The sequence below is a fragment of the Sarcophilus harrisii genome, chromosome 3 (assembly GCF_902635505.1).
Source record: "Sarcophilus harrisii chromosome 3, mSarHar1.11, whole genome shotgun sequence".
Taxonomy (NCBI): Eukaryota; Metazoa; Chordata; class Mammalia; order Dasyuromorphia; family Dasyuridae; genus Sarcophilus; species Sarcophilus harrisii.
In genome coordinates, this window is record NC_045428.1 from 333,312,409 (window position 1) to 333,333,899 (window position 21,491).

General features: G+C 43.0%; 1 pseudogene; it reads left to right on the forward strand.

The window, feature by feature from the left end:
• Window positions 1-8,920, forward strand: part of LOC105750271 — a 49,922-nt pseudogene extending 41,002 nt beyond the window's left edge.
• Window positions 8,921-21,491: the final 12,571 nt, after the last annotated feature.

Consider the following 21,491-nt stretch of genomic DNA (forward strand, 5'->3'; position numbering starts at 1 on the left):
TACCATAAATAATGACTTCAAATGATATTTTTCAGCAGGTAATGTTTTCACATTTCTTGTGTTTATGATACATATTTTTCCTGATTTAATGTTAACGTTTTATGGTTTGATACCAGTTTATATAGATGATAAATAAATGATAGACAAGCAGAGAGAGAGATAGTGAAATGATGGATGGAGGGACTAATGGAAAGATAAGAAAGAAAGTGATGCTGGGAAGAAGGAAGAAGAAATGAACATTGTATATACTCTATTCCAGGCATTGTAGAGAAAATTACAGGCAACAGAAATTGAGTTGCTACCTTCAATGACCTTAAATTCTAATGGAGTACTATAAAGTATAACTAGACAGGAAGGTACTAAACCAAAAAGGAAATGTCAAGAAAATAAGAAATGAATTTGGGCATAAATGAATATAGCCACACTGTTTTATGAAATGGTACTCCATTTCAAATCTGCTATAGTTACCATATAATATTTACTGAAGAAATCTTTTTTGATGAATTGATTTTATTTTTATCATTCTTGATCATTCATTTTTTATTGTATCTCATTCTCAAAGAGGACCAAAATGAGATCATTGTGTTGCAGTTAATGTGCAGTGTGTCCAACTGTGACAAATCATATTAATGCAACTTCAAAGACTCTACCATATTGTGAGGGATGTAGAAGACCCTTACCCAAAATGACTACTCAGAGATCACTCAGTAGAAGGCAGAAAAGTTGTTTATTGAAAACCTCCGGAGGATGAGCCGTCCCATTGCGAGATAAGAAAGAGAAAGCTTGCAGTAGGAGGGCTAAAGAAGTAGTAAAGATACATAGCTTTTATACAAGAAAGTATATTCAATCTTAAACTGACTGCTTAAGAGATGTGTGGATGAAGGGAAAGCACTTCAGGCCCAGGGATTGAACGTGGAAAGTCATGGAGTCTCAAATGGAATGTTATCCATTCCATATAAAATAGAAAAACAGGAAGTAGACCAATGCCATAGATCCTGTAGTATATGGAAAAGTAAAGTGTGAGCTAAAAAAACTGAAAAATTTGAATTTATGAAAAGGGTTTTTTTTGAACAAATGGAGAATTTTAAATTTAATCATAGAAAAACATTTGAGGGTATTTTGTAGACTTTATCAGTGAGAGAGGATTTATTGCAGTGGGGAAACACTTAATGTATAGGCTCTTTCTCCCTCCCCTGCCCTATGGTGGCCCAGAGCCTGGTACCAGTCGGTGCCTAACTAGTGTTCCTTCTGCTCGCAGACTGCCTCCTGGGTGTGGATCTTCTTTAAAATATAAGGTCAAGGAAGAAGAAATGAACATTGGTATATCTTGGAGTTTCAGGCATTGTGAGAAATTCAGTTAAAGGAATTGAGTTGCTACCTTCAATGACCTACAGATCCTAATGGGTACTAAAAGTATAACTAGACGGTTATGGTACTAAACAAAGGAAATGTCTAGAAAATAAGAAATGAATTTGAGAGCTCAATAATATACTACACTTGTTTCTAAGAATTGGTATCCATTTCCAAATCTGCTATTGCTCACCATACAATACGTGGAAGAAGATCTTTTTGCATGAATTGAGTTGGTATTTTGATGCTTCTGATCATTCATTGTTATTGTATCTATTCCAAGAGAGACCACAATGAATCATTGTGTGCAGTGAATGAATGCTAGTTGTGCCTCAAGGCTGTGACAAATCCTATTAATGAACTTAAAGACTCCTACCAATGTTGGATGTAGCAGACCTCCCAAAGACTACTAGAGATCCCTTCGTTAGAGCAAGTTGTTTATTGAAAACCTCGGAGGATGAGCTCTCCCTTCGAGATAAGAAGAGAAAGCTTGCATGAGGTGTAAAGTAAGTAAGATACATAGCTTTTATACCAAGAAGTATATTCAATCTAAACGACTGCTTAAGCAGATGTGGATGAAGTGGAAAGCTCTTCAGGCCCAGGGATTGAAGGTGGAAACATGAGTCTCAAATGGAATGTATCCATTCCATATAAATAGAAAACAGGAATATTCCAATGCCATTAGACCTGTAGTATATGGAAAGGTAAAGTGAGCTAAAAAAAACTGAAATTATGAGGATGTTATAAAGAAAGGGCTTTTTTGACACAGTGAAATTTTAAATTTAATCTTAGATACATTTGAGGGTATTTTGTAGACTTTATCAACTCGAGCAGGTTTTTGCAGTGGGAAACACTTCAGTAAGGTTTCTCTTCTCGCCCTCCCTGCCTAGTGGCTCCTTAGGACTCGGTCAGCCCCATCGGTGCCTAACTAGTGTTCCCTTCTGTTGAGACTGGTCCGGGTGTGGTGATCTTCTTTAAAAAATAATGGTTCTGGGAACAGGTTTCTTGCGGAGGCTTTTCTGGAGGAGCCTTAGTTTCCGTTAAGGTAATAATCAGTCCCAAATGCGCCAGGTTTAAAGTTCAGATCTTTATTGTGTCCTCAATAAGCCTGGCAGCTTCTTAGAGCCTCTCTTCTCCTTGGTTCTAGGACCTTGCAGCTATCTTTGCCCTCATTCGTTCGTTTCCAGCCAACCATAAGGTGGAAGATGAATGGATCTCTGTCCCTTCCTTGGGGCTTGGCTCAGGTATTCTGGAAGCCTTTCAGTTGACCAGCTGAGTCTCAGTGGAAGTGCCGGACCCAGCACGATAGTCTGTGAGATGAGGATCTGGTCTGTGCCTCAGGATGGCTAGTTCCCTGAACTGACTGATGCTCCCCTCTCAATGTTTCTCAGCCACTCTCACCGAGCCTCTGTCCACTTCCTAGATGTCCGATCTCCCAAGGTTGACTCTCCCTCCGAGGGAGGGATTAAGGGGGAATTCAGATTCTCATACAAACCCTGAAATACTCAGACTGTCCAACACCAACGAGCTAAATACTTGGCCTTACTTACCCTAGGTGTTAAACAATCCATTTCAATCCAATCTTGAGTTAACACTTAAGGTTCTAATATTTCCACTTGAGTTATCACCTTGTTTCAGTTGAGTTAATAGCTAGGGATGCGCCATATCATAAAGGGCAAACTTAGAGCAGGCCAGGCTCTATTTCACTGCTCTTGATCCTTTCGAGAAATTGGTTTGAAGATAACTCCAGTCTTTTGAGAGACGCCATCCAGTGAGTTCTTTCCCTACCGAGGCTTCCCTGGGAACGTTGCAGGTTCAGCATCCATTTCGATTTGGTAGCCCTGCTTTTGGACAGGTGGTGTGGCTCAAGGCAGAACAGACTTGCCCAAACTTCGGGACCAGTCTCTCAGGACTATGCTAGGATTCCCAGCCAACTCCGGTATCGGGCCTCACTCTGTGCCGGCCCTCCAGGCTCCTGTCTTCACCGCGGCTTCCGGACCCCCCAGTACATCTGCCCCCAGCAATGCGGGATTCAGTTTCAAGACGCCCACCAATAACGGAGCTTTCCCCAACACCCCGAGCTTTGGGCACGGTAGCGGGAAAGCATCCGGTTTGAGCCCATCTGAGTTCAGCTTTAAGCTTCCTGAAAACGCAAGCTTCAGTCCAATCTTTGGAGCAGAATTGGAACCAGAGAAGACCCAGAGCCAGATCTCCGGGCTCTTTTCACCGTCTCCCACCCAGTTAGTGGTGGGCTGAGCTCTGGTCCCCTTCACGTTTTCTCTGGGTTCAAGCAGCTCAGGCACCAACCCAAGTTTTACTTTCTCCAAAGCAGCTAGCAACTCTTCAACTTTTGCCTCTTCAAGTCAGAATGTGGAGGAGGAAAAGAGGGGCCCTAAACCAACATTTGGGAATTCCGGGAGCAGCTTCCCGAGCTTCCCATTACCAGGCTCTGTAGGGGAGCCCTTTTCTATGAGCAAAGCAGTGGGCAAGCTGGGAAGGGATGATGCTAGCGGCCAGGGAGGGTTGCTATCTGGGCAAGCGAAAGGGCTGAAAAAGAAGGAAGACCACGACCTGTCACTCAGGAGACGAGACTACGACGTTGTAGATGATGTGGAGCTCTTGTCACGGAAGATCATCCTCAAAGAAGCGCCCTCCCCGCCTGGCTCGGCCGCGGGGTGGCGGCTTGTTTGGGCGGACGCTGCAGGACAAGCTGAGGAGCAACAAAGAAGGCGGCCGCCTGGGAAGCAAAGAAATAAAAAAGGAAGTGGGGAGTTTAGAATCCAGTGAGACGGATCACGGCGCTGCAGCGGGAGCAACCTCGGCCATGTTGTCCATCCTCCGGCTGAAGGAGGAAGAAATGGATGGCAAAAGTGGCCAGGAAGTGTCTGCCCACAGGGTTACCCCTTCCCGCCGAGGGAAGAAGGAGAGGGTGGATAGCTCTAGCAGCCTGTCACCCAGCAAGCTCACCGCCATTCAGTGCAAGAACATCCCCAACTACGTCAACAACAGGGCGATCCTGAAGGATTACTTTGGTCGATTTGGGAAGGTGCAGCGCATCTCTCCCCGGCGCAACCGAAAACTCGCCATCGTGTACTTCTCAGACCACGCGCTGCTGCCCTGGCTCGGAAGAAAGGGAAAGGCTTGCATAAACGCGCACTCACCTTCTGGCACAAGAAAAATAAAGTCCCAGCAAGAAGGACTTTTCCCAAAGGAGAAAAATCAAGTGAGGGGGAAGCTAGTCAGAGCTGTGAAGACTCGCCTTCCAGCGCTCCCGCTGCACAAACCCTCTTGAGACCTGCCACTGGCGCTGGCAGCAGCCTTCTGAGTAAAGTTCTCCAATTAAAAATCGAGCCACTAAGTCTCTGCAGTTTGAGGGGGAGCCCTTTGATTCTTGGCCTGAGATCCCGAGCTCAGACAACCTGGGACTGTCAGCAACCACCTTGAGCACCTTGATGGGCACTGTGGCCGAGACGTCGGAGGACAAGTACCGCCTCCTTGACCAGAGGGATAAGATCCTGAGACAAGCTCGCGTCAAGAGAACGGATCTGGACAAAGCGAAAGCTTTTGTCGGGACGTGCCCAGACATGTGTCCCGAGAAAGAGCGGTACATGAGAGAGACCACGAACCAGCTGAGCTCTTTCGAAGTGATCCCTGGTACCAATCAGGTAGACCACGCGGTGGCAATAAAGGAATACAGCCGCTCCTCAGCTGACCAGGAGGAGCCTCTGCCTCATGAGCTGCGTCCCCCGGGGGTGCTCAGCATGACCATGGACTACCTCGTCACTCAGATCATGGACCAGAGGGAAGGGAGGTCGCGCGACTGGTACGACTTTGTGTGGAACAGGACCCGGGAATAAGGAAGGACATCACCCAGCAGGACCTCTGTGACCCCCTCACGGTGTCGCTGATCGAGAAGTGCACCGCTTCCACATCCACTGTGCGACTCGATGTGTGAGGGCCCATGTGCTCATTCGACGCCAAGATCAACATGAGAATTTGACCAAGTGCCTGCAGAGCCTTAAGGAGATGTACCAGGACCTGGCCAACAAGGGCGTCCTCTGTGCCAGTGAAGCGGAATTCCGAGGCTACAATGTTCTGCTCAATCTCCACAAGGGCGACATCCTAAGAGAGGTCAGCAGTTCCGCCTGATGTCCGAAACTCCCTGAGGTGAAATTTGCAGTCCAGGCTTTGCAGCCCTGAACAGCAACAACTTTGCCAGGTTTTTCAAGGTGGTGCGGTCTGCCTCCTACCTGAATGCCTGCCTCCTGCACTGCTACTTCAATCAGATCCGTAAAGATGCATTGCGGGCTCTCAACGTGGCGTATACAGCGACTCAGAGATCCACAGAGCTTTCCTTGGATAAGCTGGTGCCTATGTTACTGTTCAGAGATGCCGAGGAAGCGACTGACTTCTTGAGTTACTGTGGCCTCAGTGTGTCTGATGGCTGTGTCAAGCTTAATCGGTCCGCCTTCTTGAAACCCGAGGGCTTATCTAAGGCAAAGAAGTGCACTTTTATCACAGAGAAGCTCACTGTCTCCGTTGAGAGGTGGTGAATGGGGGCCGTTACCCCCGTCCCTCCTCACATCCCGGTGTGTAGCTTCAACACGATAGAACAAATACGTGGGGAGAGTGCAGTCCCTGAGTCTGCTCTGAGTGGACAGAAACCCAGTGTGGAGAGTGGAGGAGGGGAAGATGGAAGAAGCCAGCCCTGGGACGAAGTGCTGGCGCTCGTGTTCCTACCGCAGCCCTGCTCTCCCTCCTCAGCCGTTGCTGACCCAGACCGCCGGGCTGCCGCCAGTCCTAGTGGCTCCTGCGCCTGTACTGCAATTGCAGCCCGTCATCTCTGTTCCAGCCGTCGGGCAGCCCGAGCTGCCTCCTCCCAAGCCTTGCCCTAGCTACACTGACACGGACATCATGGGGGTCATTGAAGACCTTATCCAGGACGTCCTCAGAAGCTACTGTGAAGAAGTCGGCCGGGCCGGAGCTGCCTACACTGCTGCAGCCTTGGGGGTTTCCGAAATGGCCACGGAGGAGGTCTTGGTCCCAGCCACAGTGGACATGTTGAGGCAGATCGCTGCTGACGAAGAGAACAAAGAAAGAGCAAGAATTAAAGAAGAACAGAAAAGAGTTGAAGAACCAAGACGGAGGGGGGAGAGAGAGCGCCTGGTAGCCCCTCTGAGCCAGGTGCCGGCGACCGAGCTGATGGATGTACAAGAAACCTCTTCCCAGGAGCTGAAGAGCGCCATGGAGACCGAGAGGAGGGCCCGCGTGGCCCGCTCTTCTGAAGATGTCTGCGATGATCTCATGGACCTGTTCTTGGCTGAGGAGATTTTTCAGAGTGCCCGAGAGACCCTGCAGGAACTTCAGTGCTTCTGTAAATACTTGCAGCAGTGGAGGGAAGCCGCTGCAAGCCGGAAAAGACTCAAGAGAAAGAGGAGAGCATTCCCCGCGGCCCCTTGCTGTGTGGACCTCAGTAACAGATTGCAGGCCTTGTCCCCCAGTGCTGAGTGTCCCATTGCTAAAGAGAACCTGGCCAAAGGAGTCCTGAATCTGGGGCACGCAGGAAAACTGGGGGTCTCCTGCACCAGGTTGCAGTGGATGAGAAACAAGACGATCCATCAAATGAAGGTTCAATATTTCTACCAGCAATTACTCAGTGCAGCTGCGTGGACCCCTCTGGATCTGCCAGCCCTTATTGCCGAGAATTACCCTGGGGAGCGGGAACAGGTGTTCTGGAAGCTGGTGTTGGTGCTGCCGACAGTGAAGAGCCCGCCTCCAGCCATTCCAGCAGGATTCTAGCGAACTGGCTGAAGGTCAAGTTCATGGGTTACGAAGATTTACAAAGGGGCCCGTCAGCTTCAGGGATCCAGACGCTGACCCAGCTGAATGCCTGTAGCACCAAAGGGAATCGAACAGTCCGGGTCAACGTGTGCATTAAGGTGGCCCATGGCCTGTTGAGCGATTCGGCCCTTGAGGCTACAAAGACGCAGAAGGACCTTCTGGGCACCAGCGGCCTTCTCTTCCTGCTGCCCGCCCCGGGCAAGAGTGACATGGTGGCAGAAGAGGACACGTACTGGCTCTCAGCCATGCTCCAACTCAAACAGTTGCTGCAGGCGAAGCCCTTCCACCCGCCGGTGCCCTGGTGGTTCTTGTACCCGGCCAGGAGGGCCAGCGTGAGGGACGTGGAGGAAGGTCTGATGCTTCAGGACTTGGTTTCATCCCAGCTTATCTCGGATTACATCGTAGTGGAGATCCCAGGTGCCGTCAACGACCTCCAAGGCACCAACAGGGTGTCCCAGACCGTCAAGTGGCTGGTGTCTCGCTGCCCCAGCTCTCTGGAGCTCTGCTGCCAGACCCTGCCCCAGTACATCGAGGACGGCATCAGCCGCGAGTTCAGCGACCGCTTCTTCTACGACCGGAAGGAGCGCGATGTGCCGGCCTGGCCTCGCAGGAGCCTGGGCGCCATCATTGAACTCTTCAATGGTGTGCTGCAGTTCCTGGCGGACGTGGCCTCCTCTGAGCAACTCGGCCACCTGTCCTGGCCCATCACGGAGTTCGCCGAGCCAGCGGCAACAAGGTGCTTCCTCACCTGCAGTGGAACGGCCCGGCCACCTGGCCTGGCTGAAGGAAGTCATTCTCTCCTTCCAGCTGCCCCACCTGGACCTCCCCTGGGCGCTCGTGGCGTCTCTGTGCAATATGATCTCCCAGTACATCTCCCAGATCCCGAGCTGTTGCCAGACACAGCCCATCCTGCAGTCACAGGTGGAGAACCTCCTGAGTCGGACCTACAGCAATGGAGGAACAAAGACCCGTGGGCCTTGGGGAGACTGGACCCTGTGTCGAGGAGATTCCGTGGGATGACCTCATCGCTCTGTGCATTAACCACAAGCTGCGGGATTGGAAGCCTCCCAGACTGCCTGTCACATCAGAGGCTCTGAGCGAAGATGGTCAGATCTGTGTCTACTTTTTCAAGACCCACTTAAAAAGCTACGAGGTCCCCAGGTCCTGGGAACACGCCAGGCTGCAGACACAGAAGGAGATCCAGCGGCACAGCCATGGAGGTTTGGGCATAAAGCCTTTGCTCTCCGCCAAGAGCCTCTCCTCGGCGTGGTTCCACGTTCCCTACGGCGGGGCTGAGGACCCCAGAGACCGCCACCAGGCGCGTGCCCGACGGCAAGGAGCTGGCCCGCACCGCCTCGAGAGGAACTGCTCCCGGGCGCTGTCCGCCACACTTCAGCGGGAGAAGGAGGAGAGCAGGAGGTTCGAAGATCAGCTAGCTCATTGGCTGGCCGGAGACCGCAAGCAGGGGCCGGACTCGAGCACCCTCCCCATCTACCTTCCTCAAGCTCTCTTATCCACGCCTCAGACTCTGCAGCCCTTCCTCCGAGTGTCAGCAACCAGCAGCCACCAGGAACAGAAGGCCACTGAGTGGCAGCGGCCAGCCCCAGCCACAGTCTTGTCTCTGAACGACAAGCTGAGACGCTTAGAAAGCCTGATTCAGCTCACTCGAGAGGAGGACCTCGTCTGTGAGCGGCACCTCTCCACTTTGTTGGACATGGTGGACATTTGACAAGCCTGGCAGCTGGGAGGGGGACCTGTGGGGAGCCGGCACTAATCTACAGGTGATAAGGCCATAAGGCCATAAAGGGGATAAGGCCACATTCCAAAGTCTGCCCTAACTTTGAATAGGCAGATATTTAGGTATCTCCTAATCACATCCTGGAGCTTCCTATATGACCAAAGAAACCTGATCAGCTCATCCTTGGACGGGAAACCAATATTTTGTGTAGGACCCCCACTCTGTACTAAATTTATGCAACCTTGCTTCCTTTCCTACTGCTATTTAAACGGGGCAAAGAGCTGTTTATCAAACAACCTCTTTGTAGCGGGCTCCATGGGATCCTCCCTTATATTCTTCCCTTACTTGGGCCCTTAAAGGGCTTTCTCTTACTTTTGTCATTTGTCCCTGGGCCTTCCTGAAAAATCTGTTCCTTTGTAAAATCCCAAGTCGATAGTGCACTGGCCAAACCCATTCACGTACACTAGCACCGCCTTGACACAGGTGATGACCTACCTGATGCTCATATGAGCAAAATAAATTTTCAACAAACATCGAGACCTGGTTAGCCAATGATGGGTAAGATTCCTCAAGGACTAGCCAACCTAAGCCAGGAAGAGACGTTTCTGTACAACCTTCCTATGATGGGTAAGGCTTCTCCCCATAGGAACAACCTAAGCCAGGCACAGGTCGGGAAGTAAAAAATTCTATAATTGATTCTTTTTATATAAATACAAAAAGGGGGACCTGTGGGGAGCCGGCACTAATCTACAGGTGATAAGCCATAAGGCCATACAAGTGATAAGGCCACATTCCAAAGTCTGCCCTAACCTTGAATAGACATATATTGAGGCATCTCCTAAACACATCCTGGAGCTTCCTATATGACCAAAGACACCTGATCAGCTCATCCTTGGGCGGGAAACCAATCCTTTGTCTGGGACCCCCACTCTGTACTAAGTTTACGCAACCTTGCTTCCTTTCCTACTGCTATTTAAACGGGGCAAAGAGCGGTTTATCAAGCAACCTCCTTGGAGCGGGCTCCATGGGATCCTCCCTTATATTCTTCCCTTACTTGGGCCCTTAATGGGCTACCTCTTAGTTTTGTCTTTTGGACCCTGGGCCTTCCAGGAAAATCAGTTCCTTTGTAAAATCCCAAGTAGATAATGCACTGGCCAAACCCATTCAGGTACACTATCACTGCCTTGAGACTGGTGATGACCCACCCGATGCTCATATGAGCAACATAAATGTTCGACAAACATCGAGACCTGGTTAGCCAATAACCGGTAAGCTTCCTCAAGGACTAGCCAACCTAAGCCAGGAAGAGACGTTTCTGTACATCCTTCCTATTATGGGTAAGGCTTCTCCCCATAGGAACAACCTAAGCCAGGCACAGGTCGTGAAGTAAAAAATTCTATATTTGCTTCTTTTTATATAAATACAAAAACGGGGACCTGTGGGGAGCCGGCGATAATCTACAGGTGATAAGGCCATAAGGCAATACAGGTGATAAGGCCACATTCCAAAGTCTGCCCTAACCTTGAATAGGCAGATATTTAGGTATCTCCTAATCACATCCTGTAGCTACCTAAATGACCAAGTAACCTGATCAGCTCATCCTTCAGCAGGAAACCAATCCTTTGTGTAGGGCCCCCACTCTGAACTAAGTTTACCCAACCTTGTTCCTTTCCTACTGCTATATAAACGGGGCAAAGAGCTGTTTATCAAACAGCCTCTTGGACTGAGCCTCATGGGATCCTCCCTTTTATTCCTCCATTACTTGGGCCCTTAATGGGGCTTTCTTAGTTTTGTCTTTTGACCCTGGGCCTTCCAGAAAATCAGTTCCTTTGTAAAATCCCAAGGAGATAATGCACTGGCCAAACCCATTCAGGTACCTATCACCGCCTTGAGACTGGTGATGACCCCTTGATGCTCATATAAGCAACATAAATTTTCGACAAACATCGAGACCTGGTTAGCCAATGAGGCTAAGATTCCTCAAGGACTAAGGGCAACCTAAGCCAGGAAGAGACATTTCTGTACATCCTTCCTATGACGGGTAAGGCTTCTCGCCATAGGAACAACCTAAGCTCAGACACAGGTCGGGAAGTAAAAATTTTATATTTGATTCTTTTTATATAAATATAAAAGGGGACATGTGGACCAGCACTAATCTAGAAGTGATAAGGCCATAAGGCTGTACAAGGGATAAGGCCATTCCAAAGTCTGCCCTAACTTTGAATAGACAGATATTTAGGCATCTCCTAATCCATCCTGGAGCTTCCTATATGACCAAAGACATCCTGATCAGCTCATCCTTCGATGGAAACCAATCCTTTGTCTAGGACCTCACTCTGTACTAATTTTATGCAACCATGTTCCTTTTCCTACTGCATATTTAAACTGTTGCAAGAGCTGTATATCAAATCAACCTCTTTGGAGGTGCTCCATGGGATCCCTCCTATATTCTTCTACTTACTTGGGCCCTTATTAGCTGGCTTTCTCTGAGTTTTGTTTTTGGACCCTGGGCATTCTGGAAAATCAGTTCTTTTAAAATCCCAAGTAGATAATGCACTGGCCAAACCCATTCAGGTATACTAGCACTGCCTTTGAGACTGGTGAGGACCCCCCGATCATCATATGAGCAACATAAATTTTCGACAAACATCGAGACCTGGTTAGCCATTGACAGGTAAGATTCCTCAAGGACTAGCCAAGCTAAGCCAGGAAGAGACGTTTCTGTACATCCTTCCTATGATGGGTAAGGCTTCTCCCCATAGGAACAACCTAAGCCAGGCACAGGTCGGGAAGTAAAAATTCTATATTTGAATCTTTTTATATAAATACAAAACGGGACCTGTGGGAGACGGCACTAATCTACAGGTGATAAAGCCATAGGCTATACAGGGGTAAGCCACATTCAAAGACTGCCTAACCTTGAATAGGCATATATTTAGCCATCTCTAATCACATCCTGGAGCTTCCTATTTGGCCAAAGAAACCTGATCAGCTCATCCTTGGGGGGGGAACCAATCCTTTGTCTAGGACCCCCACTCTGTACTAATTTTATGCAACCTTGCTTCCTTTCCTACTGCTATTTAAACGGGGCAAAGAGCTGTTTATCAAACAACCTCTTTGGAGGGGGCTCCATGGGATCCTCCCTTATATTCTTCCCTTACTTGGGCCCTTAATGGGCTTTCTCTTTGTTTTGTCTTTTGGACCCTGGGCCTTCCGGAAAATCAGTTCCTTTGTAAAATCCCAAGTCGATAGTGCACTGGTCAAACCCATTAGCGTACACTACCACCGCCTTGAGAGTGGTGATGACCTCCCTGATACTCATATGAGCAAAAATAAATTTTCAACAAACATCTCGCCCTGGTTAGCCAAATGACAGGTAAGATTCCTCATGGACTAGCCAACCTAATCAGGTAGAAGTTTCTGTACATCCTTCCTATGACGGGTAAGGCTTCTCCCCATAGGAACAACCTAAGCCAGGCACAGGTCGGGAAGTAAAAAATTCTATATTTGCTTCTTTTTATATAAATCAAAAAACGGGGACCTGTGGGGAGCCGGCACTAATCTACAGGTGATAAGGCCATAAGGCTGTACATGGGATAAGGCCACATTCCAAAGACTGCCCTAACCTTGAATAGGCAGATATTTAGGTATCTCCTAATCACATCCTCGAGCTTCCTATATGACCAAATACACCTGATCAGCTCATCCTTGGACGGGAAACCAATCCTTTGTCTAGGACCCCCACTCTGTACTAATTTTATGCAACCTTGCTTAATTTCCTACTGCTATTTAAAGGGCGCAAAGAGGAAAGAGTGTGAGGAACGCCCTTAATTAACTGTTTATTGCTGTTGACTGCCTTGATAATAATAATTTCTAAAAGCAAATTTCTCAACCAAATATTAACAAATGTGCAGTCAATAGTATATATTAATTGCTTAATATCTCACTCTCATAAATGACATCTACAGTTTTAATAAAGGTTTTTTAAAGAAACTATGAACTTCAGGGTATAAATTTCAGACATTATGGCAGGCCAATTCCTTAGTGTTCTGAAAATCACATCATAGAAAAAGATGGATGCTAACTTATATAGATGAGCGACTTTATTATTTTAATGTCATTCTTGTCTTTGTTGTTGTTAATAGTATCTTATTTTGTACCTTAACACAAGAAAACTTTAGCATGCATCTTTTGAGTATTTTGAATCCAATCCCCAATTTCTTCTATCCCTCCATTCTCTTTTGAAGAAGACAGGCAGTTTGATATAGTTTATACATGTGGTATATAAAACATATTTTCAAATTAGTAACAAATATGAAAGAAGAAACAGAAAAAATAAAACATAAGAAAGAATAAAGATGTGAAAAATGCTTCAGTCTGTATTCAGAGTCCATCAATTCTTTATCTGACTATGGATAGCATTTTCCTTCATGAGTGTTTTGTTCTTGTAGTGGATCATTAGATCTTGGATGCTTAGATGAGCTGCATCAGTCAGAGTTGATCATTAAAAATCTGCCTCTTCATCATTTCTTATTGTAAAATAGTAGTCCATTGCATCCTTATATCACAACTAGTTTAGCAACTCTCCAAATGATGGACATCCTCTCAATTTGCAATATTTTATCACCATAAAAAGGGTTGTCATAAATATTTTTGCACGTTTCGCCCATTTTTATAATCTCTATGGGATATAGACTTTATAGTGATATTGTTGCATAAAAAATGTATAGTTTTGTTGCCATAGTTCCAAATTGCTCTCCAGAATGCTTGAATTAGTTCACAACTGCACTAACAATCCCAACTTTCCCCCATCCTCTCTTTATTGTCATGTCAATCTGATAGTTGGAGGGGGTTTCTCAAAGTTGTTTAAATTTGCCTTTCTGTAATTTAAAAAAAATAAAATATTTCAAGAACTTCATATACGCATAAAAAGCTTTGATTTTTTTCATCTGAAATCTGTCTCTTCATTTCCTTTGACGATACATCTATTCAGAAATGGCTCGGATTTTAATAAATTTGGTATTCTATATATTGAGGACAGGTTTCTATTTTTCTTTATAATTTTGCCTATGATAGTTTTGTTCACACTGAAGCTTTTAGATTTAATATAATATTCTTTTTTTTCTGTTTTGCATTTCATAATGCTCTCTATCTTTCATTTGATGATGAACTTTTCATTTTCCCATGGGTTCAACCAACAGATTATTTCTTACTCTTCTGATTTGTTTATTGTGTCCACTTTCATATCTAAATAATGTACCCATTTCAACTTTATCTTAGAATACAGTGTGAGATGTTGGTGTATTTTATTATTTTCTTGTTTTCTCAGAAATTTTTCTAAGTTTTTTATCCCAAAAGCTAGTTTAAGGGTTTATGTAACACTAAGTTACTTATGTCATTGGCCACTGTGTCTTATGCACCAAATTTATTCCACTGTTCCACCACTGTATTTCTTAGGAAGTAGCAGATAGTTTTGATGGTTAGTGTTTTATAAAATACTTAGATATCTGGTATCACTAGGCTATCTTCCTTTATATTTTCCCCATTAATTCCCTTGCTATTCTTGACCTATTGTTCTTCCATATGAATGTTGGTATTATTTTTTTCCATCCCTATAAAATATTCTTTTGGTGATTTGTTGGGTATGACAATGAATAAGTAAATTACTTTCAGCAAAACTGTCAATTTAATTATATTGGATTGGCCTACTGTTAGAAAATGATATTTTTCAAATTTAGATCTTATTTTATATGAAAAGTATTTTATTATCATGTTCATATAGTTCCTGGGTTTCTCTTAGTAGTTAGACCCCCAAATATTTTATATTGTCTGCAGTTATTTTAAATGAAATTCCTTTCTATTTCTTGCTGCTAGGCTTTCTTAGTCATAAAAAATAAATACAGATTTTATGGGTTTCTTTTGTAATTATAGTTTTCCTGTGTAAGGATTTAAACAATTTAGCTCTGTTGAAACCCTTACATTTTCTTTTCCTCTTTTTTTTCTGTTTATGTTTCTCTTGGGTCTTGATATCAAAGGTCAAAATTTGGTTTAATTCTGATCTTCTTATAAAAGTTTGAAATCCTTCTATTTCATTGAATGATCTTTTTTTTTCTTTGATGTACTGTGCTTAATTTTGCCAGGTAGGCAATCTTTGGCTCTAGTTTGTAGTTCTAGCTTTTTTTTTTTTGTCTTTTAGAATATTGTGTCCCATGACTTCTGCTCTAGTAATGTTGCAACTGTCAGATCCTATGTAATTCTGATTGTGACTCTGCAGCATTTGGATTACTTTTTCTGGTCACTTTAGTACTTTTCCCTTAACTTATTAGTTCTGAAATGTGGCTATTATCTTCTTTGGAGTCTTTGTTTTATCTTTTCTTTTCTGAGGTTATCAGTGGATTCTTTCAATATCCATTTTGCCCTCTGGACATCAGAAGAGTTTTCCTTGATAAATTTTTTGGAACAGATCTTACCAATTGGAAAAATATTAAGTGCTATTGGATAAGTTGAGCAAATATAATAAAGATGACAATACTACCTAGACAAATCCATTTATTTAGTGCTATACCAAACAGACTCTAAAAAAAAGCACCTATTTTAATGACCTAGAAAAAATAGCAACAAAATTCATATGGAAGAAGAAAGGGTCAAGACGTTCAAAGGAACAATGAAAAAAAAAATCAAATGAAGGTGGAATAGCTGTACCACATCTAAAACTATATTATAAAGCATCAGTCACCAAAACCCTTTGGTATTGGCTAAGGAATAAATCAGTTAATCAGTAGAATAGTTTAGGTTCACAGGACAAAATAGTCAATAACTTTAATAATCTAGTGTTTGATAAGGCCAAAGACCCCAGCTTTTGGAATAATAATTCACTGTTTGACAAAATCTGCTGGGAAAATCAGAAATTAGTATGTCAGAAACTAGACATTGACCCATACTTAGCACCGTACACCAAGATAAGGTCAAAATGGGTTCATGATCTAGGCATAAAGAATGAGATTATAAATAAATTAGAAGAATATCAGACAGTTTTGCTCTGTGACCTGTGTTGGGGGAAGGAATTTGTGACCAAAGAAGAACTAGAGATCATTATTGATCACAAAATAGAAAACTTTGATCAAATTTTAAAAAAATGTACAAAAAAACTAATGTAGACAAGATTAGAAGGGAAGCAATAAACTGGGAAAACATTTTTTACAATCAAAGGTTCTTATAAAGGCCTCATTTCTAAATCTAATTTATAAGAAATCAAGCCATTTTCATATTGATAAATGGTCAAAGGATATGAACAGACAATTTTCTGATGAAGAAATAAAAACTATTTCTAGCCATATGAAAAGATGCTCCAAATCATTATTAATCAGAGAAATGCAAATTAAGACAACTCTGAGATGCCACTACACACCTGTCATATTGGCTAGGATGACAGGAAAATATAACACTGAAGTTAGAGGGATGTGGAAAACTGGAGACACTGATGCATTGTTGGTGGAATTGTGAATGAATCCAACCATTCTGGAGAAAATTTTGGAACTATGCTCAAAAAGTTATCAAACTGTACAAAGCCTTTGATCCAGCAGTCTTACTTCTGGGCTTATATCCCAAAGATATCTTAAAAGAAGGGAAAGGAATCTCTATGTGCAAAAATGTTTGTGGCAACCCTTTTTGTAGTGACTAGAAACTAGAAATTGAATGTATGCCCATCAATTGGAGAATGGCTGAATAAGTTGTGGTATATAAATGTTATGGAATACTATTTTTCTGTAAGAAATGATGAGCAGGATGATTTCAGAAAGGCCTGGAGATACTCACATGAACTGAAGTGATATGAAGCAGGACCAGGAGGTCATTTTATACTTCAACAACAATACTATATGATGATCAATTCTGATGGACATGGTTCTCTTCAACAATGACATGAACCAAATGAGTTCCATTTGTTCAATAATGAAGAGAACCAGCTACATGCAGCGAAACTATGGGAAATGAGTTTGAACCACAACATAGCATTTCCATTCCCTCTGTTTTTGTCCACTTGCATTTTTTATTTCCTTCTCAGGTTATTTTTACCTTATGTCTTAGTCTGATTTTTCTTGTGTAGCAAAATAACTGTATGAATATGTAAATATATTGTATTTAACATATGCTTTAACATATTTAACATGTATGGGTCTACCTGCCATCTAGAAGACGGGGTAGGGGAATGAGGGGAAAAGTTGGAAAAGAAGATATTTTTCAAGCCTCAGTGCCGAAAAATTACCCATGCATATAGCTTATAAATAAAAAGCTATAATAAAAATATTTTTGCAAGATGTTTGCCCAGGTTTTCCCTGTGATTATGACTTTCAGATAGTCCAATTACTCTGATATCATCTCTCCTTGCTCTATTATCCAGATTAGTTGTTTTTTTCCCTGAGGTATTTTACATTTTTTCCATTTTCCTTCACTCTTTTGAATTTGTTTCATTGATTCTTGATATTTTATAGAATCATCACCTTCCATTTGCCCAACTAACTTTTAAGGATTCCCCCCCCCCCCAATTAGCTTTTCCATTTTCTTTTCCATTTGGCCAATTACAAATTTTAAGGCATTGTTTTCTTCAGTGGATTGAGATATCTCCTTTTCTATATTACCAATTCTACTTGTTAAGCAATTTTCTAAGCTATTGATATTTTCTTTCATTATTCTCTTGCTTCATTCTCATATATTTTCCTGTTTTTTTCTTCCATTTCTCCTCTATGGTATTTCCTTTCCTTTTTTTTTTTTTTTGAACTCTTCCATGAGTTTTTTCTGTGACAGACCACTTTCTGTTTTTCTTTGGGGTTGCTATTCATAGTTGTTTTGACATTGTTTTCTTCTTCTAAATTTATATCTTGATCTTCCCTATCGTCATAATAACTTTCTGTGGTAAGATTCTTTTTTGTTGTGTTTTCCTGATCTCTCTATCTTTTCCTCTCTTCCTTCCTTCCTTTTTTATTTTCTTCCTTCCTGCCTTCTTCCCTGCTTATCTCCCACTTTCCCTCCCTCCATTTCCCTGCTCCATGCCCTCCTCTCCACTTTTCCCTCTCCCTCTCTCTTTCCTTCTCTCTTCTCCTATTCCCTCTCCTTTTCCCTTCCTTTTCCTCTTCTGTTCCTCTCCTTTTTCCTCTTTCTCTCTGTCTCTCTCCCTTTTCCCTTTCTTTTAAATTTGAGCTCTACTCCCCAGGTAGAAGGAGTACTGTCTCAGGCTTCTTGTGCCAATGGCTACAGTTCACAGCTCTTTGGTATTTCACTGATGTTGCTCTGAGGGCTTGTGGGGAAACCACTTTGTGGCTGGTGCTACCAAAGGCTTTTAGAGTATGGAAGTTTACCTGCTGTTAACCTGAGGTTCTAATGCTAGTGTCTGGCATGTGCTGAGACCAGGTAGGATGTTTATGTGTTTTCCCAGTGCTAAATTAAAATATGAGTTGGTTTGGCTGCCAGAGGATTCCTAATTGCCCAGGGACATGCTGAGGCTCCTGGAAGTTTGACTTCTGAAGGATGCCTAACTGAGGCTACTTGAAACAAGTAGCGATTCCTAGAATACTAGGTGATTCCTGGAGCATGGGGTAGCCAGAAGTAGAGTCTACAGGCTCCCCTGGTTTTCTCAAGCATGAAGGGGATCTGGTGTTCAGGCTTTCCGTTGAATTGCTGAAGTGAGTTCCTGCTAACTCAATTTGAAGCTTCCTATCTTAGAGTCATTCTTCTACCCCCCCCACCCTCTTACTAAAGTGAGAGGGATCCCTCCTGCCAATCTTTCAAGTTTTCTGGGCTAAAAGATTGTTTCCACCTGTCTCTTTACTGGTTCTACCACTTAGGAACCTGATTGGGGCAATATTTTATGGTTGCTTATAGGTGAACATGGAGAGTTATTATGGAATTAACTTTACTGCACCAGTTGGCTTCCAGAAATTGATCTAAGCTGAGGCACTTAAAACGTTGATCCACATATTGCTTCTATGTAAATAGTTGCAAACAGGAGGCATGGCTGGGCAAGAGGTAGCAAGATGCTTATGATGTAAAAATGGATAATTGGCTGCTTTTCTTTTCTTTTATATTTTCCTGAGTAAGCATAATAATTGTATAACTCCTCATATAACCCGGTTGATGGTGGTAAGGAGGTTATAATTAGTTACTGCCTAGTTGAGCTGTAGTCATAGTAGGAGGCAGAGGAAGAAGTAAGCTCAATAACTTTGAGTGTGTATGATAGTCACATTTTTCTTTTGTCTATTATCTTAGAATCACAAAATATTAGGGCCAAAAAAGACTTACATAATTAAGTTATAATGAATAATTGTTTTTAGGGTTTATTTTTTTTGGTTATGTTTCCTTTGGGAAGTACACTGATGAGAGATAAAATACTGAAGCTTGAAACCATATGATTTTTCATAGAAATCTTTTATTGCTATGTTTCAAATGGATTTTACAAAACATATTAAATACTACTTTTTGGGAATATACTGTTATAAAGAATTGTGAATACAACAAGTACAATACTGGGATTATTACAGGTGTTCTTTTCTCATGGAGTTTACATCCTAATAGAGGATAATATAAGTACATAAAATGGTTATAATAGAGAGTTTATGTTAATAATAAATGAGAGGTTCTATAAAAAATTTGTGGAATGAAAGATTATATTCATAGGTGTCTGGAAGATATCAAGACATACTTTATTGAGGAAATGGAATTTGAAGGGAGCTACATTAACTGCAGGAGATCTGGACATGAAACTCCTTGTAGGCTTAAATAATGAGTAAAAATAGAGTAAACAAAGAGATAAATTGAAATAAATATAAAATTTGGGGATTAAAATTATCTGATTATCTGGAAATACAGAAAATATTAATAGAAAGAATAGGAAATATATCTAGAATTATCCATTAAGCCCATGTTGGAAATGTTCTTGAAAGTTCATAATTTATACTTCATTAAGTAATCAATGGGGAACCAGTAACAGTTTATCAATAGAGATGTAACATGATAATTCTGTTATAGGAAGAAAAGAAGAAATGTGAAAAATGGATTTGAAACTTGATAGACTGAGAAGAGAAAGACCAGTTAGTTAGCAATCCCAGTAGCCCAGGTGAGAAAGATAATAACTGAAACCAATCTTGTGACAATGTGAGTAAAACGAAGAGGGAGGCGGAGCCAAGATGGCCGAGAAGGCACACTTGACTTTCTAAGCTCTTCTCTTACCCTCTTTATCAATATTATATCCAGCCTCAAAAATAGTCTTGATTGCTACAATTCATAAAGATAAGAAGTATAACAATTCACCAGCAGAAGAAAATCTGCAGTCTCACCAAAAAAAAGGTTTGTTCTGGGGCCAGGAGGGAGATCAGTGTAGACTGGGAGAGAAATTAGTTTCCAAGGAGAGCCTCAAACCGGAAGTGAGAGCACAGATTGCAGCACAAGCTCACAGCCCCAACCCACAGTACAGGACTTTCCTTTGGGGGAGTTGCTAACCTGCACGGCAGGAGGGCACAGCCCAGGTTTGCCTCTAATCTGCGAAGTGGGGGGCTTGGCTTGGGGCCATAGAGCTTTCACAGGGCTGATTTGCATCGGGCAGAGACATGGGGCAGAGAATTCCGGGCAGACTTCCAGTAGAATCCACTATCTAAGATCAGCTGCTAATACCCACAGCACTACAAGAGGCTCTGGCCTGGGGTAGTGACATTTTCACCTCTTAGTCTCTAGCCTTAGGGTAGTCGCTAACCCACACAATGCAACTGGGCACTTCGATAGCTTGGCCAGTGCTGAATCCATCTCCAGTTGGCAGAAGGGAAAACTCTCACTCTGAGCACTCCCATACCTTGGAGCCAGAAGCCAGTTTACATCTCTCCCTGCTCTGCAGAGGAAGCTGGTAACCCCCTTGCCTAGGAGGCATGCCCTAAAGGCTTTAAAATATGAATAAAAAAATGAAAAGAACGATTTATACCTTCTATGCAGAAAAAGAGCAGGTCAGCAAACCTGAAGAGACTAATAGCAAACAGGCACCATACAATACCCCAAAGGGGAATCTCACCTGTCCCCCTTTACATGATGCTCTCATGGAAGAGACCATTAAAAGTCTCAAAAGAGAGTTAGAAGATAAATGGGGAAAAGAAAGAGAAGCTTTACAAGAGAGCAACAACTTCCTGAAATATGAATTGGAAAAGATAAAAAATTCCCAGGAAGTGCAGGGAAACAAAATTTGTGAAATGGAAAAAGTAAAAAAATCTCAGGAAAGTAAGATTGGTGAATTGGAAAAAATAAAGAATTCACTAGAATGTAGGATTTGTGAATTGGAAAAGACAAAGAAGTCACAAGAAAGTAGGATCTGTGAATTGGAAAAAGAAAAAAATTCACTAAAAAAAATTAGTGAAATGGAAAAAAATTCCATAGAGCAAAACAATCCATTGGACATATACAGAAAGAAATAAAAAAGTTAATGAAGAAAATAATTCGTTAAAAATTAGAACTGAACAAATAGAAACTAATGATTCATTGAGACAGCAAGAATCAGTCAAGCAAAACCAAAAAAATTACAAACTGGAAA